Source organism: Haemaphysalis longicornis, unplaced genomic scaffold (genome assembly GCF_048455015.1).
Source record: "Haemaphysalis longicornis isolate Haplotype H1 unplaced genomic scaffold, Haemaphysalis longicornis Haplotype H1 scaffold_9, whole genome shotgun sequence".
Classification (NCBI taxonomy): Eukaryota; Metazoa; Arthropoda; class Arachnida; order Ixodida; family Ixodidae; genus Haemaphysalis; species Haemaphysalis longicornis.
Window position 1 is genome coordinate 162,926,057 of NW_027526460.1, and position 6,834 is coordinate 162,932,890.

A 6,834-nucleotide genomic window follows, 5' to 3' on the forward strand; every position below is an offset into this window, starting at 1 on the left:
CCAGCTTTTGCGCCTCTTTAAACGGATGGACGTGAGAATTGCAGCCATTCAAGAGACAAAACTATCAGGAGATGAGGACATATCGGCAGCATTAGACACTTTTTTAGAACAGTATAGTGTTTGTGTTAGCTACTGTGCAGGCTTGTCCGGGGGATGCTTCGTCTTCATCAGCAAGGGCATAGGCTTTTCCTGTCTCTCGTGTAGCACCGATACTTCAGAGCGTTTTTTTTTGCTGTGACCTTGTCATTGCGGGTGTTGAGGGGCCTGCTATTTGCCTCAACGCACCCGTGAACTGTCGCGAGTGTACGCCATTTTTTCATTCGCTTAGGTATTTTCTACGCACGCAAAGAAAAGTCCTCCTCATGGGGGACTTCAATTGTGCATGTAATGTGCAGGATCGTTCTAGGCCTAGCGTGCAATGTGACCGCAACGCAGCCACTCTGCTGATCTAGTGCACGAGCACGGTCTTCTTGATTTTGGAGAGAGAAAAGGGAGTTCCGTGCACTTCACAGACTTTCAGTGTACCTCTGAAGCACGCCTGGATCGCATTTACATTTTTCCAGAAGTTTATGGGATTTCCGTCTATAATGTGCGCCTTTTTTTCACCGACCACTGTATGGTATCTGTTTACTTCGGTAGCTCAAAGCCGCGTGGTGTGCTACCCCAGTGGGATCTATACGCAAGCTCAATATCTCCTTACTGGCTGATGAAATCTTTTGCAGAAGTATTTCGGAGTGTCTACACAGAACTTTAGCAATTGGTGAACTTTCATTATAATAACAATGGGATTTTTTAAGCAAGAGGTGAGAAACTCGGCTATAGAAGAGTGTGCTGGTCTTGCGTTTCTGAAACGCTTTCATGTACCTGATCTTTCCCGTACATTGGTGGACGCTCATGAGTTTGAGGACGTAATTCCCGGATCAAGTATAGATGAAATTGGCGTAACTAAAGGACAATTGCAGAAATATGTTACTGAAAAATTTGTACTGAAAAAATATGTTACCACAGCCATTTGTAAACATCTAGTTCTGTTGGCAATTCTCATGCTTGTCAACATTGGTCAGGCATTCAGAACATTACGCATATCCAAGGCAGCAGATCAATACATAAAAACAATTTGCAGTGTTTTTTTTATTAGGAAACGCGTGGATGCTTCATTTTTTCAATCAAATGAAGCAGTACAGCCACAGTACAAAAAATGGTCGCAGAAAAAGGCGCAATCTGTAAGCGGCCCTGGGTGCGCGCGTTTGTTTGTTTCTTAGGGCCAATGCCACGTATTGTCACCAGTTTCTACAGATTTAACAGAAATATCTTCGCAAGTGCGTTGCGCAGTTCGTGTTTCTTGTCTCTATTAGTGTACGCACCGTCGCGATTATTCGTGTGCGGAGTGGCAGATACGCCGTTTCCCATCCTCCAGCGACCATGTCAGTACTGATGAAGTCCAAGATGTGCGAAGATGTGCCAGATGCGAAGATGCGAAGATGTGCCAGAAAACTCAAGGCAAATACTGAGCAGGACGTTGTGGTGGGCAACTGCCAATATGCCGACGCCTGTCGTGTCAAGCGTTCCCAGGAAACATGTGATGAACGTGCCGAGCGGGTAGCGAAAGTCCGTAAATCGAGGCACACACTGAGGCAGCACGACACACACACGGCGCGCGACGCACGAATTGTCGACTGTCGAACCTTCCCCGACAACGCGGTAAAAATGAAATCTCCTTAAACAAACCTCCTTTTCACTTATCATGCCACGATGGTAATGGTAGGGAAGAACATCAAGGGTCGGTGAGGGAGATACGAGGGCTGATGCAGCAGGTACGGCAGAAAATTATCGTCTTTTGACGGCATTTGCAGCGAAGCAAGCAGACACATGCCCAATTATGTTTATTGTTGCTCAATACACATCAGGGAAACCCCCGAGAACCACACGGAGACTACCATCGTGATGGGCACCTTGCGTTACGCGCCAACGAGGACAAAAATGCACCACATGCTGTTAGAGTTCTTGGCGCTGGCGGCAGAGAAACGAGTTCATTTTCGGCCGAACACCAAGCCCCCCAGGCGTGGGCATCACCTCCCCTACTTCGGGTGCGCTGAAAGCGACTGTAATGTCCCTGTGGACTCCCGCAATATACCAATGGAACACACGAGAGAATGCCGATGCCCTCACCTTTTTACCGCGTTCCTGAGCCCTGACTAGACATTCAGTGCGTCCTTCTAAAAAAGAATTACAATTACTATAATAATTGTTGTGCTTTCCTTCGTAGAATCGGGTATTGGCCAGGAATCGGACACTTTGAGGGGCTAATATGCCAGCTTCACAAAATTGCCCAAACTGGGACTTGGAACCGTCAAAGTCGTAGAGTTCTCACGGGAGCACACCTTCCACGCAGAGCCCTTATTCTAGTTAAGTGGTGGTGCGCGCTAAGTAGACCTGCTGACGTTGACGAAGAAACAAAACTGACGAAGACTACACCGCGTGCACCTTGCCTTCTGCTGCCCGCGCTCTGCATCACGACCCACATCAAGGCTCCCTTCTTCGCTTTATTCAAAACTCCGGAGTCTATGTGTATATAGAGTTTTTATGGTGATTTGAAAACTTCGGCAATAAAAAAAAACAAGCCCGTTAAAGCAATTCGCACAAGGAAACGAAGATATGAAAGCGAAGAAAGAGGCGCAAGTTCGATGAAGCAGTAAGGAAGTTGGTAATAGTCGCTTTTGAAGCGCGTAAGTGCAACGGCACACCCCGAGACAGGTTTTATTGGAAAACATATACATAATTGCTTTCCCTGTTTTGTAAATGCCAAAACATCACACATTATTGCACTTAAAGAAGTTACCGTAAGCCTGGTTTTGTCCACATGTATCAAACGCGTTGGCCACATTGTGATAGAGAAAAGGCACATAAGAATAACTGCGAAAACTATTTCTCAGTATCCAAGCTCTACCATAAGCAACGTTGTTAATGTATTTTGTCTACACGTTATCGGCGTCGAAACGAAGCGAACATTGTGCTCGTGACAGGAAACAGCGAATTTAGGTTGTATTCACTGTATATTTTAAAATGTACCACAAAAAACATTTTCCCGCGTGAAGTATTCAGCACGCACTAACCTTCGCTTGATGTCTCAGTGTGCTACACTCAAGAACAACGAACTGCTCTCTACCCTTGCATAATCACCAAGCAATAAATCTAAAGAAAGAAAAAAATAACTAACGATTTTTTTCATCGTAAGAGTAGCGCGTTATTTGTACATCTTAGCGTAAAAGTATTTTAAAAATGGTGATTGAAAGATTTTGTCCCAAACAGGGCTCTATCTCAACACAGTAGGTGAATATTACTCAGGATTCACTGGGCCTTCTCCTGCATTGCTTGGATGTGTGGTTAATTTGAAAATGTGCGATTGTAACTTTTATGCTAAGGTAATCGTTGTTCTGTAATTTAACTAACATTGGTGTGCAGAACCACGGAAGACATCACTACAAAAATCGGGTTTTTATGTGGTCAGAAAGACTTACTTTCTTTTCCATGGCATGTACTCACTAAAAACAGAGCAAAGATTAAGCAAAAGCATGTCATTTTGCCAAATAATAATGAATGAACCTAAAAACAGAGCGGCCGTTTTATGTAAAACTGACCAGGTGCCTCTTTGCATGCTTTAAGATATGGGAGTTCTTTGCACCGTTGGTGATCTTTTCCTTGTAATGCGGTAAAATACAATGCCGCCCTTCAAAGAAGACCTCAGGACACACGAAAGTTTACCAGAAGACCTTCCGTAGTTCCAAAAGAAGGTGCGGAACAATCTTTTTAGCCAAAAGTTTCAGCGAAGTTTGAAGCTTAATGTGAAAACGAAATTATCATGCGTTAATATCACTGAAAAACCACGGGGCGTTATACCAAATTTTTTCTATATTCGGGCAGTACGCTTCACAGCGCTATTAGGTCATCCATCAAATAGACTCCTGCTAGGAGTAGTTTGGGTCGAGTACAGACAAATTGGTACCCACAACCCGCTGTAACAATGATTGGACGGCAATAGCGTCATGTGTTTTGAAACAACAGAAATTTCAAACAGCCAATCATGGCTCCTGTCACGTGGTAACCCCGAAGATTAGATGCAACATGAAGCTTCGGGTCCTGCATGTCTAATGATAGGTTCGCCCTGAATAAATATACATCTTCCGTTGACACCGCCTTCACGTCAGCTATATATACCGAAGGTAATTTTGAAGTCCTTAGAGCTTCGGTGGCTTGGGATGGTCGAGGTTTTGGCAACAAAGAGAGCCTGCCTCTGATCACTGTGTAGCCATGTGATTGCTGTGAAGGTGCACCTTATGCAGAAGCCGTGGTGGCAGATGTCTTAGAGTCAACCGCAACAGAGGCAACCTCTGAACAATTAATGGTGCGCATTTAGTGCGTATTTAGTGCGATTTGGTCATCATGTTATAATCGGCATCATCCTTTTCCCGAAACGTCGTTGTCTTATCTCTGCTACTTTCTCCGCAAATATTGGCCAGTCTCCACTTATAACCTCACGCGTACTCCGTTAGCTTAAAAGTGTTTGCTTTGTGCTGAAATTATTGTGCTGAAGCATGCTGAAATTCCTGCTGAAGGCATCTTGTGGTGCGCTTGTGTCCTCTCATTATCATTGTGATCATTAGTCCCTTTGCGTCTATTTCTCGGCTACCGTTTTCTTCTCTTAGTCGTTTAGCTTTCAATACACGCTATTTGCGTAAACGTGCTTTGATTTTTCGCTAAAAACCTCTTGAAGCCGGAGTACGTGTCTCTAACAGACGTGTCTACGTCGCAAGCGACCCCGAACACGACACCTCTTGTACTCAAGGTGACGGAATTGGCGACACCGCAGACCCTGATCCCCCACACTACCGCTGTATCCGACCATGGTAATGTGTTTTGAAGTGAAGGCTACAACACTTCAATGGTGGCTGTCAGAGCCCTGCTCAAGCTGCGGCCAATGGGCTCCCTTGGGAGCTGTGGCACTTCACGGGTCATAAGAGTAATATCAGTGAAGAAAGTAGCCTAGTTCCCTGCTTTATACTGTCACGAAGCCAGAGACGACGCCGTTGTCTTGAAGTAAAACCCGTTTATTGGAGCGAACTTGTGCTCCCCTAACAACTCAGAGAATACACAGGCGGCGAAGCAGCAGTCAACAAAGTGACGTGTGCGAGCGAGCGTCGACGATCGGAATACCCCGGCGTCTGCTCTGCAGGCTTTTAAATGCGGAGCATTTCTTAGGCTCGCCAACTCCTCCGCCCATAGGCGTCCGCAGCTCATGACGTCACGTCGAGGCGAAGGTGCGCGCCTCTCCCCCGTACCCTCCTCAATCTCAACAACAGCTGCAGCGGTGCGGCAGGAACGCGTCTGCGCGCGCATGCGCCGTAGCTGCCCCGTGCGCCTCGTCGCTCTCAACAACAGCTTCGGCGGTGCGGGGGGAAAGCGTCTGCGCGCGCATGCGCAGTGGTTACCCCGTGCGCTAAGTCGCGCTCAGCAGCAACAGCGGCAGGTGTACACGTGATAGCGGCGTGACAGCTGCGTGGTGGGGGGCCTGGAAAGGTCGCGCGCTTGCGCATGGAAGTGCGCGCATGCGCGTCTCTCCCCCATACTCTTTTCCCTCGACAGCGCGCGCAGTGTATATAAGCGGCGGAGCGGGTGTTTCAGTGTTTCAGTCAAGTGCGTTTTTGCTTGCCTTTCGTTTGGCTCCAGTTGAAGTATAAGCGATGGAAGCAACAGTACCGTCCACAAGTTAAGCATTCCAAACCCTCCCCACATCCAAACGGTAACCACAAACTACCCAATTACGCAACTTTCACGCAATACAACCACCCCTATGCGATGCATTTACTCGAGTTAGCCCCGTGGAAAGATGCGGGCGGGCGGCTTTATTATCTTTCGGCGCGCGTGGTTTTCGAACCGTCGATTCACATCTAGAACATAGTAGATGCAAGAAGATTATTCCAGGCTGTTCACGTTAGTTCGGAAAGCTCTCCCTATCAGAAGAGATAACACATGCGGCAGAGAAAGAACGGAACACGCGCTTACCCTCGGCACACAGACAACACCGATAACACAGGCCGGCGCAGGCGGGCGGTAGAAGCAAAACACAAATAAACAAGCCAATGCTCGCGGCATTACCCCCTCTAACAGTGCATCGACCCGATGCTAACATAGGCGACAGTCCGAACAAAATAAAAAATAAAAGTCCGTCATCGTGCGTAGAAAGGTTTTAAGCGAACCACGTGGATGAATTCAGGCCGCATGCGTCGTCGTGATGTTCCTGAATCCCCATCGGGGATCACCTCGTAGGTAAGGTGTACAACACGTTGTAGGATCCGATAGGGTCCGAAATACCATCGTAGAAGCTTCTCACTGAGTCCACGTCGTCGGATGGGAGTCCAAACCCACACACGATCTCCAAGGTGGTACTCGGCGTCTCGGCGTCGGAGGTTGTAGCGTCTCGCATCCACCAGCTGCTGGTCCGTTGTGCGAACTCGAGCGAGCTGGCGGGCCTCTTCCGCACGCTGAAGGTATCCTTGGACGTCGGCGTTGAGGTCGTCGTCTTCCACGTGGGGAAGCATGGCGTCCAGCATCGTAGGCGGCCGTCTACCATAGACAAGCTCGAACGGTGTCATCTGCGTAGTTTCCTGGATAGCCGTGTTGTACGCAAACGTGACATACGGTAGGACTTCGTCCCAAGTCTTATGTTCAACGTCGACGTACATAGACAGCATATCCGCGATTGTCTTGTTCAGGCGCTCCGTTAGTCCGTTCGTTTGCGGGTGGTACGCCTTCGTTCTCCGGTGATCCGTGTTGCTG

The 6,834-nt window shown here is 47.7% G+C and overlaps 1 long non-coding RNA gene across 1 annotated transcript in view; it reads right to left on the bottom strand.

Moving 5' to 3' along the window:
- The window catches only part of LOC144151794 (uncharacterized), a 73,736-nt gene extending 70,012 nt beyond the window's left edge, over window positions 1–3,724 (bottom strand). The window contains exon 1 of the long non-coding RNA XR_013318971.1: window positions 3,519–3,724. This is a non-coding gene — a long non-coding RNA (uncharacterized LOC144151794). The remainder of the gene's footprint in view (window positions 1–3,518) is intronic.
- Window positions 3,725–6,834: the final 3,110 nt, after the last annotated feature.